The sequence below is a fragment of the Aristolochia californica genome, unplaced genomic scaffold (genome assembly GCF_029961685.1).
Source record: "Aristolochia californica isolate CCGP_79_NKW_82.1479 unplaced genomic scaffold, dmAriCali1.0.hap1 SCAF_9, whole genome shotgun sequence".
NCBI lineage: Eukaryota > Viridiplantae > Streptophyta > Magnoliopsida > Piperales > Aristolochiaceae > Aristolochia > Aristolochia californica.
In genome coordinates this window covers 10,616,009-10,633,612 of record NW_027182290.1, presented here as the reverse complement: position 1 = coordinate 10,633,612, position 17,604 = coordinate 10,616,009, and the positions used below count along the sequence as shown (strand labels likewise).

Below are 17,604 nucleotides of genomic sequence, written 5' to 3'. Positions count from 1 at the left end.
TTGTTTTCGTCAACGCCTCCTCTTTTTCCGATGGCTAATAGCAGCCCTTTGGGGCTTCGTTGCTTGTAGATTTTCAGAGATAGAGGGCTCTCGGATTTTTTTCCCTAATTTCGGATGTCTCCTGTTCGGATTTTTATTGCATCCCGTGAGAAAGGGTTTTTTGAAGTTGAACGCAAATTTGTGATTACCGATGAGGTGTTTGCAGTATAAACCTCCAATTTTGGATTTCTAGGGGCTTAGGAAATTAAATTTTTTTGGCCCGTCGCTGGACTTCCCTGTGCAGAGATGTTGAAAATTTCTTAAGCTTGGCCTTTCTGCCTGTCCGAGAGAGCGTCTTGTCACGGGGTCGCAACTCCTTTGCTTAACCCGTGCGGCACTTGTGTGCAAACTCCTTTGCAGATACACAAGTCAGCCTAACTCTCACTCTTACTTGTAAGGGCTACACTCACTCGCCCGATGAAAGCAATAAGAGAACTTAAGAGGACTCAAGGGACTTGCTCAAGAGAGATTGTATTACACTCCAATGAGTTGTGTACAAATGAGAGGCTCTCCCCTATTTATAGTTTTAAGGGGGAGCAAGGAATGTTTTAGATTATGTACACTTGTCATTGATCCAATGGGTTGGATCCTTCTAGACTATTCCACTACCATCTAACTAGGGACCTTTCTAGACTCCTATATACAATACTAGGGTGTATGCCCAAGTACATATACCGGATCCAACTAGGTGTATATGCGGGACCTTCTAGAGAGCTTCTAGAGATCCTTCCTTCTAGAGCATGTGTTGGGCCATCCATAGAGGGCTTGGCTTAGAACCTCCTCTATGTATCCTCAAACTGGCCCAATGGGTGGGCAGTGGGCTTAGGTCCCGTGACATTCTCCCCCGCCTAATTTACGCAACGTCCTCGTTGCGTTCCTTGTACATCGTGATCTGGTCCTCGAACTGCCACAACACCTTAGCTTCTTCCCATGTAGCCTCACTTTCTAGCAATCCACGCCATTTCACTAGGTACTCAGTCTTAGGCTGGACTCCCCTCCATCTCTTTACGCGATCGCTAATGATGTACTCCACCTCCTTGTCAAATGATGAAGTCATCAACGGCGGTGCACGTTTGCTAACTCCACGTGAGGGATCCTCCGCATCTGCATGGTAGGGCTTCAATATGCCTGCATGAAAGACCGGATGGATCTTGAGGGATGGTGGGAGTTGGACTTGGTATGAAACCTTTTCCTACTCTCTTGATGATGGCGTAGGGCCCTTCATATCTCCTTACCAACCCCTTGTACTTACCGCGCAAAGCCTTGAACTGTTGGGGTAGTAACTTTATCATGACAAGGTCCCCCACCTTGAACTCAAGTGGCCGCCTCTTTCCATCAGCGTGCTTCTTCATCCTCTTAGTCGCCTTGTGTAGGTAGGACTTTGCTATGTCAGCTTGTTCATGCCAATTCTTAGCAAACTGGTAGGCTGCAGGGCTCTTGCCTTCATAGCTGGTTCCTACCGTCAATGGTGTGAGCGGTTGTTGGCCGGTGGCCAACTCAAAGGGGTTGTGGCTTGTTGACTCGCTCTTTTGCAAGTTGTAGCAAAACTGGGCCACATCCAAAAGCTTCACCCAATCTTTCTGATTTGCACTCACGAAGTGCCTTAGGTATTCCTCCAGCAATGCGTTCGTGAGTTCTGTTTGTCCGTCTGTTTGGGGGTGAAAGCTCGTGGAGAAGCAAAGTTCTGTCCCCAAGAGTTTAAACATCTCCGTCCAGAACTTCCCAGTGAACCGAGGGTCTCGGTCACTTATAATCGTCTTAGGGACTCCCCAATACTTCACCACGTTCTTCAAGATCAGTCGAGCTGCTTCATCTGATGTGCAATGTGTTGGAGCAGCAATGAAGGTAGCATACTTGGAGAACCGATCTACTACAACTAAGATAGACCCCATCCCGTCCATCTTAGGCAACGCTGATATGAAATCCATGGAGATGCTCTCCCACGGTCGTTCTGGCATAGGTAATGGCTCTAGCAACCCTCCCGGCTTTCTATGTTCAACCTTGTCTTGTTGGCAAATTAGGCAGGTTTTCACGTACTCGTCTATATCGTCCGCCATCCGGGGCCAATAGTACCTGGTCTCCAACAAAGCAAGGGTCCTTCTTTGTCCTGGGTGGCCAGCCCACAGGGTGTCAAGGCATTCCTTCATCAATTCTCTTCTGAGGGTGCCCACTTTGGCACATAGAGACGGTTCCCCTTAGTGTAGAGAAGCCCATCCTCTTTCCAAAATATCCTTGTCCTTCCATCCTCGATAGCTTGAATGATGCCTCTGGCCACATCATCCTTGCTAAGCCCTTCTCGTATACGATCTGGCAAGGTCTCATTAAGTTTGCTTACCGTGGCCACATGTTCGAGTTTCATGGCGGCAAGTTCAGCCTTCTGACTCAAGGCGTCCGCAACCTGGTTAATCCGTCCAGGCTTGTATTCCATCACCATATCAAACTCGGCCAAGAAGTCTTGCCAACGCGCTTGCTTCGGACTCAACTTCTTCTGGGTCTGAAAATAGCTTGTAGCCACATTGTCTGTCTTAACAATGAAGCGAGAGTCAAGCAAGTAGTGCCTCCATGTTCTTAGGCAATGTACCACGGTCATCATCTCCTTCTCTTGGACCGTATACTTCCGCTCCGTCTCATTCAGCTTCCGACTTTCATATGCAACAGGGTGTCCATCCTGTTCCAAAACCCCTCCAATGGCAAAGTCAGAAGCGTCAGTGTGTACCTCGAAAGATTTGGAATGGTCTGCCAACTTGAGCACTGGTTCCGCCGTTACCACACCCTTAAGGTCCTCAAATGCCTTCTGGCACTGCTCCGTCCATTACCATAAGACATTCTTTTTCTGCAAATTCGTGAGTGGAGCAGCACGTTGTGAGTATCCTTCGATGAACCTCCGGTAGTAGTTGACAAGGCCCAAGAAGCTCCGCAGCTCTGTCACCTTTGTGGGTACCTCCCACTCTGCTATAGCGTGGACCTTGGCCTTGTCCATCCAGATCCGCCCGTCTCCGATCCAATACCCAAGGAATGAGACTTCCTTCAAGGCAAAAGAACACTTCTCTCTCTTCACGTAGAGAGAGTTTTCTCGTAGCACTTGGAAAGCAATTCGTAAATGGTTTAGGTGTTCTTTTAATGTTTGGCTGTATACCACAATATCATCCAAGTAGACCACCACGAATCAATCCAAGTATGGATGAAAGATTGTGTTCATCAAGGTGCAAAACGTAGCTGGGGCCTTTGGTAAACCGAAGGTCATGACTAGAAACTCGTAAGCTCCATACCTTGTGACACAAGTAGTCTTCGGCTCATCTCCTTCAGCAACCCGCACTTGATAGTACTCGGATCGTAGATCAAGTTTGCAAAAGTACCGTGCCTCAGCCAGCCTATCGAACAAATCTACTATGAGCGGAATCGGATATTTGTTCTTGATGGTTACCTTGTTGAGTGCTCGGTAGTCGATGCACATCCTAAGGCTCCCATCGTGCTTCCTCTGGAACAATACCGAGGCTCCATAAGGGGCTTTTGATGGCCGTATGAAGCCAGCATCCATCAATTCTCATAGCTGCCTCCTTAGTTCCTCTAGCTCAGGTGACGACATCCGATATGGGGCTAGTGCTGGGGTCTTGAACAGGGCTCCAACTCGATTTGGTGATCGACCTCCCTCCTTGGTGGTAGTCTCTTGGGCAGCTCTGGTGGCATGACATCCTTAAATTCACTAAGGACCTTCTCGACTTCAGGAGACATGGGTGTCCCGTCTCTTTCTTCTGACAAGGTGGCCAAGTAGGTTACCTCACCCTTCTTGAGGCCCTTGACCAACTACATAGCCGATAGTATCTTGCTTACTTTCTTGCCATCCTTCAGCACTGGGACCATGCAAGGTGCCTTCTCATCTAGAAAGCTCAACACTCCCAAACATGGCATAGGAATGGCCTTGGCCAAGCTAAGGAATTCCATTTCAAGAATGACCTTGAAGTCATCCATAGGTACTGCTATCAGGTTAATGGTGCCTTGCCATTCTCCTGCCTTAAAGGCGATGCTCCTTGCTACTCCAATCACTGGTTTAGCCTCAGAGTTGACCGCCTTCATCCTACTCACATCCTTCTCCAACATGAGACCCAGCCTCTTGGCCTCTTCTCCTGAGATGAAGTTGTGAGTGGCTCCCGTATCAATCATAGCACGTGTGTTTTTGCCATTTAGACACACGTCTATGTACATGAGGTCCTTGACTGAATGGGCAGCAGGCTTTGCCACATGAGCCTGCCCCTTCATGGCATTGAGGAGTCTAAGTGCCCCCATCTTAGGCTCCTCCTCATTTTCACTCTCCTCCTCATGACCTTCCATGTTCACCAACAAGGCATTGAGAGCTTTCTTCTTTGGGCACTCAAAAGCTCTGTGGTCACCATCACAAATGAAACAACCAGAGCGACGAGGGACGAACTTACCTTTGCCCTTTTGATCCTGGCTGGTTTTCTTGCCTTCTTCCTTCTGGTAATTCGGTTTGTCTCCCCTGCCTTTGCCTTGGTTAGGCTTGCCCTTTTTGTCTTTGTTTGAGCCCTCAGCCTTCTTTGTGAATTCGACCAACTTCTCCGCTGTTGAGAGGGCGGTGGCCAGGTCTTGAACTCCCCCACCTTTGCAACTCTTGCTCCGCCCAAAAAGAAGAAGAGCTTGTCTTTCTCAGCCATGTTAGATATATTTAGCAGCAAGGCTGTGAGCTGGTTGACATATTCTCGAATAGACCCCGTATGTTTTAGCCGCTTTAGATCCTTCCAAGCCAAGTACTCCACGTTCTCTGGGAAGAATTGAGACTTGATCTCCTTCCTGAAATCTTCCCACGTTGCTATAGTGCAACGGCCTTCGGTCACATCACCGTACCTCCGTCTCCACCATAGCATTGCATCGTCGGTGAGATACATAGTGGCTGTATCCACCTTCGAGGCTTCCTCCGAAATCTTAGCAGCTTTGAAGTATTGCTCCATTTGCCAAAGAAAATTCTCCAAGTCCTTGGCATCTCATTTCCCATTGTAGCTCTTAGGTTCCGGGACTTTGACCTTTGGAGCGAACTCCCTCAGTCCTAGCCCTCCCCCAGAAGCTACCGCCTTCTCCAATAGGTTAAATCAAATTTTAACATCTTCAAGCTCAGCTACTTCTTCGCGGAGGCTAGTCATTTCTCCTTCCATAGTCTCAAGCCTTTCCGACATGCTTTCAATTTTTTTTGTTGTCTTTTCATTCAAGGTTTTAAAAACCTCTACCGCACTTCGCATGTCGGCTTCAAGACTATGCAAGGCATCTACAAAAGCGTTCGATTTGTTCAAACACTCAGAGAGAGTTTGTTCGAACTTACCGGCCCGAGCCTCTAGTATAGACATACGAGCATCCAAAGCCGATTGCCAACCTCGGTCCCTTGACCTATCTCTTTTTGTCTTTGAAGACTGGCCCTCCACCGGCACGTTGATCACTTGCGAATCGCTAGCCATGATGTAGCAACAATCCTCAGCAATTCCCCCTCTCGAACCAAAGCTCTGATACCAACTGTCACGGGGTCGCAACTCCTTTGCTTAACCCGTGCGGCACTTGTGTGTAAACTCCTTTGCAGATACACAAGTCAGCCTAACTCTCACTCTTACTTGTAAGGGCTACACTCACTCGCCCGATGAAAGCAATAAGAGAACTTAAGAGGACTCAAGGGACTTGCTCAAGAGAGATTGTATTATACTCCAATGAGTTGTGTACAAATGAGAGGTTCTCCCCTATTTATAGTTTTGAGGGGGAGCAAGGAATGTTCTAGATTATGTACACTCGTCATTGATCTAATGGGTTGGATACTTCTAGACTATTCCACTACCATCTAACTAGGGACCTTTCTAGACTTCTATATACAATACTAGGGTGTATGCCCAAGTACATATACCAGATCCAACTAGGTGTATATGCGGGACCTTCTAGAGAACTTCTAGAGATCCTTCCTTCTAGAGCATGTGTTGGGCCATCCATAGAGGGCTTGGACTAAAACCTCCTCTATGTATCCTCAAACTGGCCCAATGGGCGGGCAGTGGGCATAGGTCCCGTGACAATCTGCTCAATAACTTTTCTCCACGACCTTTCTCTCTGTGTCATGGGTAAAATACTTCTCGATTGCGGCCCTTTCATGCATTGATGCCATTCCCGGTTCGAGAATGTGTAATTTCTGGTTCATAATTAGGATCAGATCCAACTTTTGCACGATCTGAGCAAACCTTATCTCATTTTCTGCATGTGCCTCTGCGTGTACATTCAGCTCTTTGATCAGCAACTCTCTTAACTCCCCATTGCTGGAATTCCCCATGTTACGTAGTTTTGATACCAAGTTGTTACGGTCCCGGATCTGACACTTGGATTCGTAGGGAGGAAGAAGAGAAAGACGAAAATCAAGCCAAAGGGAAGCTTGAAAACCCTAGGTTCTTTGAGGAAAATGCACACCCCTGAGCTCATTGAGAAGAACTCAAAACCCTTGTTTACTCTAAGTCAATGCTTGTCTTTCTCATCACTCTTACCCCTTAAATAGGGTTCACCCTTACAAGGTTTAAGATAAAATATTACAAAAATACCCTTGTGGCCTATTAATTCTTTAACTAAAATAAAATAAAGTAAATTAAATAAAAACAATTAAAATAATAATTTTATTGCATGCATAACAAAATATTATCTAGTAGATGTTGGTTATGCAAATCTTCTGGGATTTTTGGCTCCATATCAAGGAACTCAGTATCATCTCCAAGAATTTGGAGATAATATTCCTAAAAATGAAAAAGAATTATTCAATCGAAGACACTCATCTTTGGGAATTACTATTGAGCGAACTTTTGGTGCTTTAAAAGCATGATTTCAAATGTTGAAAGACGCTCCTCCATTTTCTTTTAAGATCCAGACAAAAATTGTAATTACTTGTTGCATATTACACAATTATATACATGGAGAGGATTACAATGATCTATTTGAATTGGAAGACGATGATTCGGGTGGCGAGCTCAGTGGAGGAGGTGATGCGGTCCAATTAGGTACAATGGATGATACAGACAACGATGATACCGATGGTCTTGAGGATGAGGGTAGCTAAGTAACAAGCTTTCGGAGGTAACATGCATTAGAATCCACAAGAGCCGCACAATTTCGAGATGCCATAGCAATTTCCATGTGGAATGATAAATGATGGTTGTATCTTATTGTTTTTGAACATGTGTCGTTCATATGTACTAAACTTGTAACTTGATGATTTTAATATTAAAGGCACGAATTCGTTATTTGAATAATCTTACTTAGGTTATTAATAAAGTTTTATCTTTATTTATTAAATTGTATTACTATATTAAACTTGATATTTAAGCATGCATTTGATTAATTAATTATTTTTAATTTTTTGGAAATATATTATTAATTAATACCATGTAAAAAATCCATCTTGTGTTATTAATAAAATAAATAATTATTTATTTATTATATTTATTTTTTAATTGATGTATTGTATTAGTGATTTAATAGTGGTAATTAAAATATTGTTAACTCAAGCATTTGATCAATTATTTTGGTTTAATTAACTCATTTTATAATTAATAAAATCAGTGATTTTAAATTTAATGGAAAATTATTATTAATTAATAATACGTAAAAATATATAGTGTGTTAAAGTTAGCATTTGATAGATTTTTCCTCTTTAATCATGCCTTTTTTATGTTAAAGTATACCATATATTATCAATAAATTAATAACTAAACTTATTATATTCGTTTATCTTATTTTTAATGTTATTTATTTATTTATTATAATTAATCATGTGCACAAATAATTGGTTCACGTAATTACTGTATAATAAAACATAAAATTTAAAGTTCATTTTCATCTCCTGCTTCTAAATCATTTCATTCATCTACATGAACTTCATATTTCAAACTGGGTATTAATATAATTATATTATAGAAACTAATATAATATAGTTTTTCATTAATTAGGATATTAATATATTCTAAAACTACTATTTATTGTACATTAATACAGTAATTACGTGAGCCAATTAACTGTGCACATGATTAATTATAAAAATAAAATAAATAACGTTAAAAATAACATAAACAAATATTATACGTTTAGTTATTAATTTATTGATAATATATGGTGTACTTTAACATAAAAAAGTCATGATTAAACAAGAACAATCTATCAAATGCTAACTTTAACACACTATATATTTTTACATATTATTAATTAATAATATTTTTCCATTAAATTTAAAACCATTGAATTTATTAATTATAAAAATGAGTTAATTAAACCAAAATAGTTGATCAAATGCTTGAGTTAACAATATTTTACTTACCACTTTACATCACTAATACAATAGAGTAATTAAAAATAAATATAATTAATAAATAAATAAGTATTTTATTAATAACATAAGATAGATTTTTTACATGGTATTAATTAATAATATATTTTCACAAAATTAAAAATAATTAATTAATTAAATGCATAATTTAACTATATTTTATTTACCAGACTTAAATATCAAGTTTAATATAGTAATAAAATTTAACAAAAATATTAAATAAATAAATATACAACTTTATTAATAACCTAAAAGAAAGATTATTCAAATAACGAGTTCGTGCCTTTAATATTAAAATCATCAAGTTACAAGTTTAGTACATATGAATGACACATGTTCAAAAGCAATAAGATACAACCATCATTTATCATTCCAAATGGAAGTCACTATGGCATCTCGAAATTGTGCGGCTCTTGTGGATTCTAATGCATATTGCCTCTGAAAGCTTGTTATTTGGTTACTCTCATCCTCAAGACCATCGCTATTGTCATTGTCTGTATCCCAACCGAACCCACTAGTGTTAATACAACGCGTTACCGCATGATCTTGTTCGATTCTTGAACTGCTCAACAATTTTTTTATTGACTACGTCTTCATTGAACTTATTAACACATTCCATATATACCTCATGCTTCCAAACCCCATTGGACAACTTGTTCCCTATATTGACCTGCTCGACCAAGAGATCGATCATTTTGTTGTCATCTTCGAAGGTCCAAATGTCATATGGTTGAGCAGTTTGTTGTATACTTGTAACCATTTATAATCTAAATCCGAGCTGGTCCTCATGGAAATTTTTTTATCAGACAACCTTTACCCATCACGGAAACACAAACCACAAAAAATAGAATGCCATGTGGTGGATATTTATAACACTCAAATCTCCTCACCACATGGCCAAAACAATCCATAACACTTCAAACAATTTCAATAACATTTTAAAACATTTCAAAATTTTCAACAACATTCTAAATAAACTATTTTCACCACTGCAGATGCACTAAACAATGCAAAAACACACACATCAAGTCCAAATTCACCGAACACCCCTGGTAGAGCCCTATATGACTTCGCAGTCTCTATAAACTGTACCTCATCAGTGATGGGGATCGGGTTTCCTTCGCTAATGGGCGCCCGTGTAGGCGACTCAGCCTTGTTTGAACTGGACCACACACCCCAAACTCTAAACCCTAATCGAGAACGTTAAAAAAAACCCTAATAAACCGTAAACCCTAAACCCTAAACCTTAAACACTAATTCCATAACTTAAAACCCTAAACCTTAAAAGCCCTAAACCCTAATTCCAGAACTTAAACAAAAAAACCCTAAAAGCCCCAAACCTTAAACCCAATCACCCAATAAACTTAAACCCTAAAAATTTTTGAAAAAAAACCTAAACCCTAAAAATACTATAAATCCTAAACCCTAAACACTTAACCCTTAAATACCGAGCACCAAACCCTAAAAACATTAAACCCTAACCCTAATCAAGAATTTAGACCATAAATTGTAACCCTAAATCCCACAATTATGCAACAATCACCACAAATTAGGCACTGAAACTAAAATTAAATCAAATACAACACTAATTTAATAAAAAAAAAAATAGGGCTCAGGCATACCTTCTAAAATTTGGGGAAAATCGAAGCCGAATGGGGAAATCGATGCCGAATCGAAGTAAAAATTAAGAAATCGATGCCCAAATGTCAAAATCCAAGAAAATCGAAATGGAAAAAATGAACGAAATTGGAAGGTATCTTGGGGAAAAAGAGAATAGAGAGAGGGAGAAGGGAGTGGGAGGCCGAAAGGGAAAAGAGAGAGAGAAGAGAGGGAGGCCGAGAGGGATAAGAGAGAGGGAGAAGCGAACGGGAGGTTTAGAGGAAGAGCGAGTGCGAGATAGAGAGGAGGCCGAGAGGACGTTCGCAACAAGAAGGATAAGGGATAGGGAGGCCGGAGAGGGACAGAGGCTGGAGAGACGGAGACCAAAGAGAGACGGTGGAGAAGAGAGAGGGAGCAAAGAGATTGGGGGACGCAGGGAGAAGAGAGAGGGGGTGCGGGAGAGAGGGCACAAAAATCGAAAAATGAAGAGACCGAGAGAGGAGGTGCCGGAGAAGGGGGGGGGGGGGGGGGGGGGGGGGAATCGTTAAGGGTTCGAACCCCGGCATATGCTTCATCTGGATGATTTTCAAAAACGGGCAGAAACCAGATTTCATAACTTAAACCGTGGAGATGATTTTTAAATTCATCTTAATCATCTAAATGATTTGAACTCTGATGCTTCACTAAACCATTCATCTAAATCGTTTAGTCCATAATGAAGTGGAATGAATTCCCCCCGCATTACCTAGGTCATTACAAATAAGGCATTAGTGTAAAAAGACTTGAATTGAAGTGAAATTACACCATTTCATCTGCCCAGGAAAAACAGAGGAAAGTTGATTCCTACCTTTTTTCCAAATCATTCACTTACCACGAGCGACGGCGTCGCTTCTCCCCCCGCCCCCCGAAACGAAAAAATCCCTCTCATTTCCTCTTCTCCTCTCCTCTCGCTCGGCCTTCATCTCCCGATGATTTTTTTCGCTCCATTTCTTCCCCTCGTCTTCGCTCTCTCTGCTTTCTCTCTTTTTCGTTTTCTGCTTTCTCCATTTGCCCCAACTTCATTCATCCGGTCTCTCTCGCTGTGCAATACCTAGGGTTTTTGCCATCAGCATCAGCGATTTGCAGGATTTTAGGGTTCTTACCGATGCTTCGGAGAACGGATTAGGACAGGAACCTCGTCGGCGCAGAGCAACGGAGGGACATTTGTTGCCGTGAGGTCGATCTTCACACCGTAACAAAATTTCGCGGTGATTTCGAAGGTCTCAGAGCCGCCTGGGAAATCCAAAATCGAAACTGTCGAAGCCGCAGGGCTCTTCGACGACGACGACGACTTTTTTTTTCACTTTTTTAAATTTTATTCTAATAACACGTAATTAGTATATTAATTTATAATAAATTTTAATCATGAATTAGTTTAATTATAATAAACTTTAAACCATTGGATTTACATTTTGTGTTAATATATTATTAATTAATAATACGTAAATAAATATATAATGTTATTGATAAATTAATATATTTATTTATTTATTATGTATTTTTTATTAAAATAGTGAGTTTTAATGTTAAAAAATATCTTATGTCATTAAAAAATAATTTATTTATTTATTATATTCGTTTATGTTATTTTTAAAAATTTATTTATTTTAAATAATTTATTCTAGTCACACGTAATTAGTATACTAATTTATAATAAATTGAAATCATTAATTGGTTTAATTAACCAAATTGCTATAATTAATTAAACCATTAGGTTTATTTATTATATTATCTTATGTTATTTTTATTTTTTATTAATTTTTTATTAATTTTTTATAATTTATTCTAATCACACGTAATTTTGTTTTAATTTATAATAAATTATAATAATTAAGTAATATAATATAATTTTTTATTAATTAAGATATTAATATATTGTGGACTACACGTTAAATCACTTATAAGTGTAGTAATCACGTTTATTTTGGTTAATTATATGTTTAAGTATATATTCTATTTAGTATATCATAAAAGGTTACTAATTCTCTTCTTTATATCATACTTTTCGTTTGGGGGCACTAACATTGGAATTTGTTTTCCAGCCACTTGAACTCGTCTATACTAACACCCAAACATGAGTTGAAGTGGAAACAATTCATCTCACTTCAATTCAATTTTCCACTTCATTGTGGACTAACCCCCCAACAAAACAAAAATTTGATCTTCATCTTTTATCTTCGTCTTCATCCCATGTTGAAGTTCATCTCCTGGATAATGCGGTTGGCTGAAGTTCATCACCTGCGTGAAAGTAGACTAACACCCAGCCACCCCCCCCCCCCTTGTCTTTCAAACTCGCTGCCTTGTACCAGTTTTTTCGTAGGTTTGCTCTCAGTTCCAAGAAGAACTCGTCTTCTTGGTCTTCAATTCGTCTGAGAGACGTGATTCTTTCTTTGACGGCCTCCATTCAATGTCTTCGTTCTTTCCCCATTACCGCTGGAAACCCGAAAGCCACTACCAGCCCTCTGAAACTTACACCCCCTGTTATTTACAACTTTATAAACTTTAGAGTACGTGTCGCTGCGAAATCGGTAGCTGTGAAAACCAAGAATGTTTGTGGGAAGAACCTGACTATGGAAGTGAGAGTGACTCCGACGAAGAGGAAGAAGAAGAAGAAGACATTCGTGATGATTGGACTACACAAAGTGACAATGAAGAAGAATAAAGTGTAGCTGTTTTTTCTGAAAAAATGCCAAGGCGACTGATGAAGAATACGAGGAACTGGTTAAGGGTTGTTAACCTAACTTATCTCTTCCTTATCTTCTCCTCTTTACAATTCCTTGTCAGGATATGAGATATCAAATGGAATCTCTGTTTACATAGATTGTGCTTGGTCCTTTGCCTCAATGATCAAGCGGAGTTTTAAGTTTGATTCTTGAGTTCTAGGCTCACCTGGGTTTAAGAGGGGTTGTGCGTGTGTAATCAACCTTCAAGAAAAAAGAAAAAGTAAAAAGTCATGAATTGATCAGTTTAAATGTGTTTTTCTTGACCCTAAGGCTCCATTTAAAATTTTAATTGATCGAGCTTCATATAAATTTTAGAGGAGGATTTCTTGCAAATAGAATATTTTTACAACGAAGCAAGCTTGCTAACAGGGCATGGTATGTCTAAGATTGATGGTAGTTTGACTAGCTAGGCTATCATGAATTAAATCATCGTCCTTGGAACAGAATCGTTGTCTTCCATTTATCTGGACTAGGAGTGGTATGCGTTATGTCCATTTTGGTTGGGAAGGGGGTGCTTGATTGTCAGGCAAGAACTGCCATGGGAGTCACCTAACAATGAAGGCTAGGAGTCATAGGACTCTCAACTTGTTGCCCTGGGTGGTGTTGAACTGCCTAGTTGTAATCTAAACCTGTAAGCTTGTTGTTTGTGGCATGTGCTTTGAAAGACCTTTCTATACTAGTAACAACCAAATAGGTATTAGCTGAAGTGGTTGACTGCCTATTGTACGCTGGGAATCTTTGACACTGGATGAATTTGAGAGGAGCTTTTCATAAAAGTAATTCTGTTTTCTGCAGTTCAAACTATTCTGAAAATTATGTGTGATATCTTCACCATGCAGTACTCAGAAGCTTCACTATAATATATAGTTGACTTCAGAGCCAACCATGGCTCTGCTGAAACATTGTTTTCATTGTGTGGACCATCTCATGTTTACTGCATGCCTGATAGCTTGTTTTTCAGTCTTTCGAGAAACCTTTGTTACTTGATCCATGCCAATCCATCTCACTTGAAGTTTCCTTGTTAGTCAAACTCTTGCACAAGTTGTACATGCATTTTTTATTGAAAAAATGTTCACCTCAAGAGCCTGAACCTTTTTTTTTTCCTTGAGGTGGCCAATTTGCAACTTTTCCTAATCACATGTCGAGTTAGGCAATGATTCTTTTGTTGATTTTCATGTTCTCATTCATTAGGAAAGGAATCTAACTGTCTATCCACTCCTGCTGTTACTAAATTCACCAATTAACTGCTGCCTACTTTCCTTTTTCTTGTTGGTGTCTAAGTTATCACCTTTGCTCTGAGGAAGTATCAAGAAATTAACTACAGTGTACTCTGTTATATACTGGGTGCTAAGAATTAGAAACTCTTTCTGACTTTGGGGAACAGCTTCAATTTCACTGTTTAAAATATTATTTAACATATCATTCATATTAATAATTTGCAAGATATTGCTGGAAAATATGTTTGAACAACTTGGTTGATGTGCCTTGCCCAAGTCTTATCAAATTTCAAGAGGTGGCAATCCGGTTTTCGTAGCTAGGTTCACCAAGGTTCGGTACAGTTCATCTGTGCCGCTGGCATTACTGTGGGACTCATATTAAAGCTTATAATTATTTGATATTTTTCATTTGTATTGATTTATTGAACTTCAGAAAATATTATAATGATGATACCATGGCAATATTATGCATAAGGTTAACAACTAGGTTTCTTATTTGATTCTCACAACAAATATATTGTCTTTGTAGGTTTAAATGAGATTCTTGCAACAAGTATATGTCTTTATTGAAATTTTGTTATGATTGAATACACATGGCAGAAGTGACATTAACTAAGACCATTTGAAGGAATTTGAACCATTTTTCCCCCGTTGTTTCTCCCCCATTAGTTGATCTGAAGTTTAAATCTCAGGAAAAAAAGTTTTGAATTTATGCGCCCTCATCAATTAAAACTATGTAATCCAAATTGATGATGACCAAAAGATTCTTTAAGCAATTAAAACCACTAGTTGGTTTCCCTTTAATTAGACGGTAAAATATTTAAGTTGAAGAAATTGATTGGATGTATAAGATAAAGTGCTTTATGAACTTCATAAAAATAGGTGTTTTATTAATTGCATTTTAATTGTAGATATTTCTTCAAAAAATTTCTTTTTTTTCTTCAAAAAAATTGTAGATTTGATAAAGCTACTGTATATGTTATATCTTGAGGTCTGGTACAACTTTTTCCTATTATTTGGTTTCATTCCGAGTTTTTGGCATATTTTATAGTGACCAGATTTTTTCTTAGTCATCCATTGTGTATAAACCCAGCATATGTACACATGCAGGTTGTGCATGTGCTGGGTGTCATTTATGATACTTTGGCTTGGTCTCAGAGTAGAATGATCCCTAAAACGTGAATATAGATGATCAAATTTCAGAAGGTAACAAATAAATTGATGAAGAACATGTTGTACACTTTGTTACTCTCGTTTCAGTGCCTTATAGCATATCTGTATCACTTTATATCACTTTTTATTTTAAATATTCATGTTCACAGTAAATCATAGGTCATTAAAAGTAGCTCACTCGTAACATCTTTTCTTTTGATTCTGTCAGAAGTTGAACTTCTACTGACACCAAAAGAACAAGCACTTTTGAGACAAAATGAAACTCCTGTCCTCAAGCAAAATATCCACTGTTAATTTCTGAAACCATGAGTTTGTTTTCCTGTTTTTTTTTTTTTTTAATGCATAGGTATAAAGAGTAAGGATTAGCCTCTGAGTGCTTAAGTATCAATATGTGTGACCTCTATTTACTTGTGGTTTTGCAGTAGGCAAGAAATTATTGTGTTTTGTATGACCAATAAATTAAGACTTTGGCACTAATATCCTGGAATTCATTGCAGAATGCATGGGCTCCATTGCAGACCCTTGCATTGTATAGGCAAATACCATTTCTGGATAAGTTAATTGAACATGGAGTTGATATTGATTCAGGAGATAAGTTTTTTTTTTTTTTGTAATTCCAGGCGTAAAATTTTCTTTCAGTATATTCCATCTAGTAGATAAGCAACAGAGCTTGAGAGGGTTTCTTGACACAGGATGGTTTCACTTTCACCGCTCTTCACTGGGCAGTGATTGGTAACAAAGAGGCAGTCATTAGCCATCTTCTAAGGAAAGGTACAAATCCACATGTGAGTGATAAGTTGAGTGAGATATTCAATTTTTAAAATTTTCTTCCACATTTAATTCGCTTTTTTCCTTTTTTGTTTTAAAAAAATGCTAATGGTTATTTTGCCCTCCTTGTATTTCTTAGGATGGTGCAACTCCACTACATTATGCTGTTCAAGTTGGTGCTATGCAAACTGTGAAGCTACGGATTAAGTGTAAGGTTGATGTAAATGTTGCTGATCATGTGAGTCAACTTTGTAACTTACTTTTTTATTCCATGCGATATGATGCTGTTGAAACTACCAAGCAGTTTGTCTACATGAATTTTGTTCTGTATTGCTGCAGGAAGGCTGGACTCCCTTGCATGCTGCTTTACAAAGTAGGTGTAGAGACAGCCATGATCTTGTTGGTTAATGGTGCAGATAAGATGAGAAAGTAGGTGTAGAGCTCGCATAATGACATATATTTTTACTCTTTCAGAAAATGCAACTTTGCATTCACCAATTTCAATCCTCCATCAATGTACAGTACTATAGTTACTAAGATAAATCGCAGGGGCATTTTTGAACATGCATTGGGGAAAAAGTTGTCCGGCATAGTTAGGTCTAACTATTTTGTTGGGGTATTGTATGTAAGCTTATGCTATGGGAAAGATTTCAAGTCTTATGAGGTTGCAAAATTAGTGAAACTGGTGCCCGTGGCCTGCTGCATGATTCCAGCATCAGGGGAAGAAGCAGACATAATGGAGGATACATTTCACAGATTCTATTCTTGTCGATTGTATTGAAGCTTTCTGTGAAGTCCTACGGCCAGTCCACATCATTTTCTCCAGCCGAACCAAAAACCACTCTGCAAAGGTGTCTGCTTTGGGGGATACGTATAATATTCTGGTGTAGCAAACAATCCAAACAATAATGGCTTGATAAAGCACTCCCTTGTCCTTGTTTTTAGTTGATCAGATGGTGTCGTTACTGTCATTCAAGACGGTGATGATAATAGGAGGATGTTCATGCAAGGAGTCTCGTTCTTATTTGTTCACTGCTCAAGTACATCTTCAAAAATCGAAACTCTTTAGCTGTTCAGAGTACCTCTGTCTCAACTGTGTGCAGTAATGGTGCGTGGTAATTGATGTTGCTGCAGAATCATTCCAGCCACCCAAGAGACTGGATTTCAGCGCACCAGCTAGCTACCGTAATCTGTTCACTAGCTTTTGTTTTCGCTGTCATTCTCCATGGGACAGTCGAAGTAAAAGCTGTTTAAAATCTTGGAGGAGACTGATCAAGCAATTGAAGTATAGGAGAGGGCACTTGAAGTCGAGGATCTGACCATGGGTGAACTGCAGACAGCACAGGGAGAAGGAAATAAGAATACGACTTTTCACCTAAAATGGCATCTTTGATTCTTCAGCATCATCAATACCTTCTCTCACCATTGACGTCATATGCATTTTGACAAGCAAGCAAAAAAGAGTGAATTCTGGAGAGCAAGCAGGTGGTGGCGCAAGGTAACTGGATTTGGAGGGTGGAGGAAAGCAATACGGGGAAACTACTGGTACAGGTGTGAAGAAGGAACCTAGGAGATTCCAAGAAAAGCCAAATTCCATGAAGGTGGGTTTGTTGGGAGAAATGAAGGAGGTAGTGAGAGTGGTCATTATCTAATGATTCAGCAGCTAGTGACTCTTCTACAAATAAAACGAGAAAGCATCAGG

The 17,604-nt window shown here is 39.2% G+C and overlaps 1 long non-coding RNA gene across 1 annotated transcript; it reads left to right on the top strand.

Annotated features, from left to right (window-relative positions):
• Positions 1-12,301: 12,301 nt before the first annotated feature.
• LOC137941781 (uncharacterized) lies at positions 12,302-16,983 on the top strand. The gene is made up of 4 exons (XR_011110444.1): positions 12,302-12,749; positions 15,755-15,919; positions 16,042-16,140; positions 16,242-16,983. It is a non-coding gene; the product is annotated as an uncharacterized lncRNA (long non-coding RNA).
• The last annotated feature ends 621 nt before the right edge of the window (positions 16,984-17,604 follow it).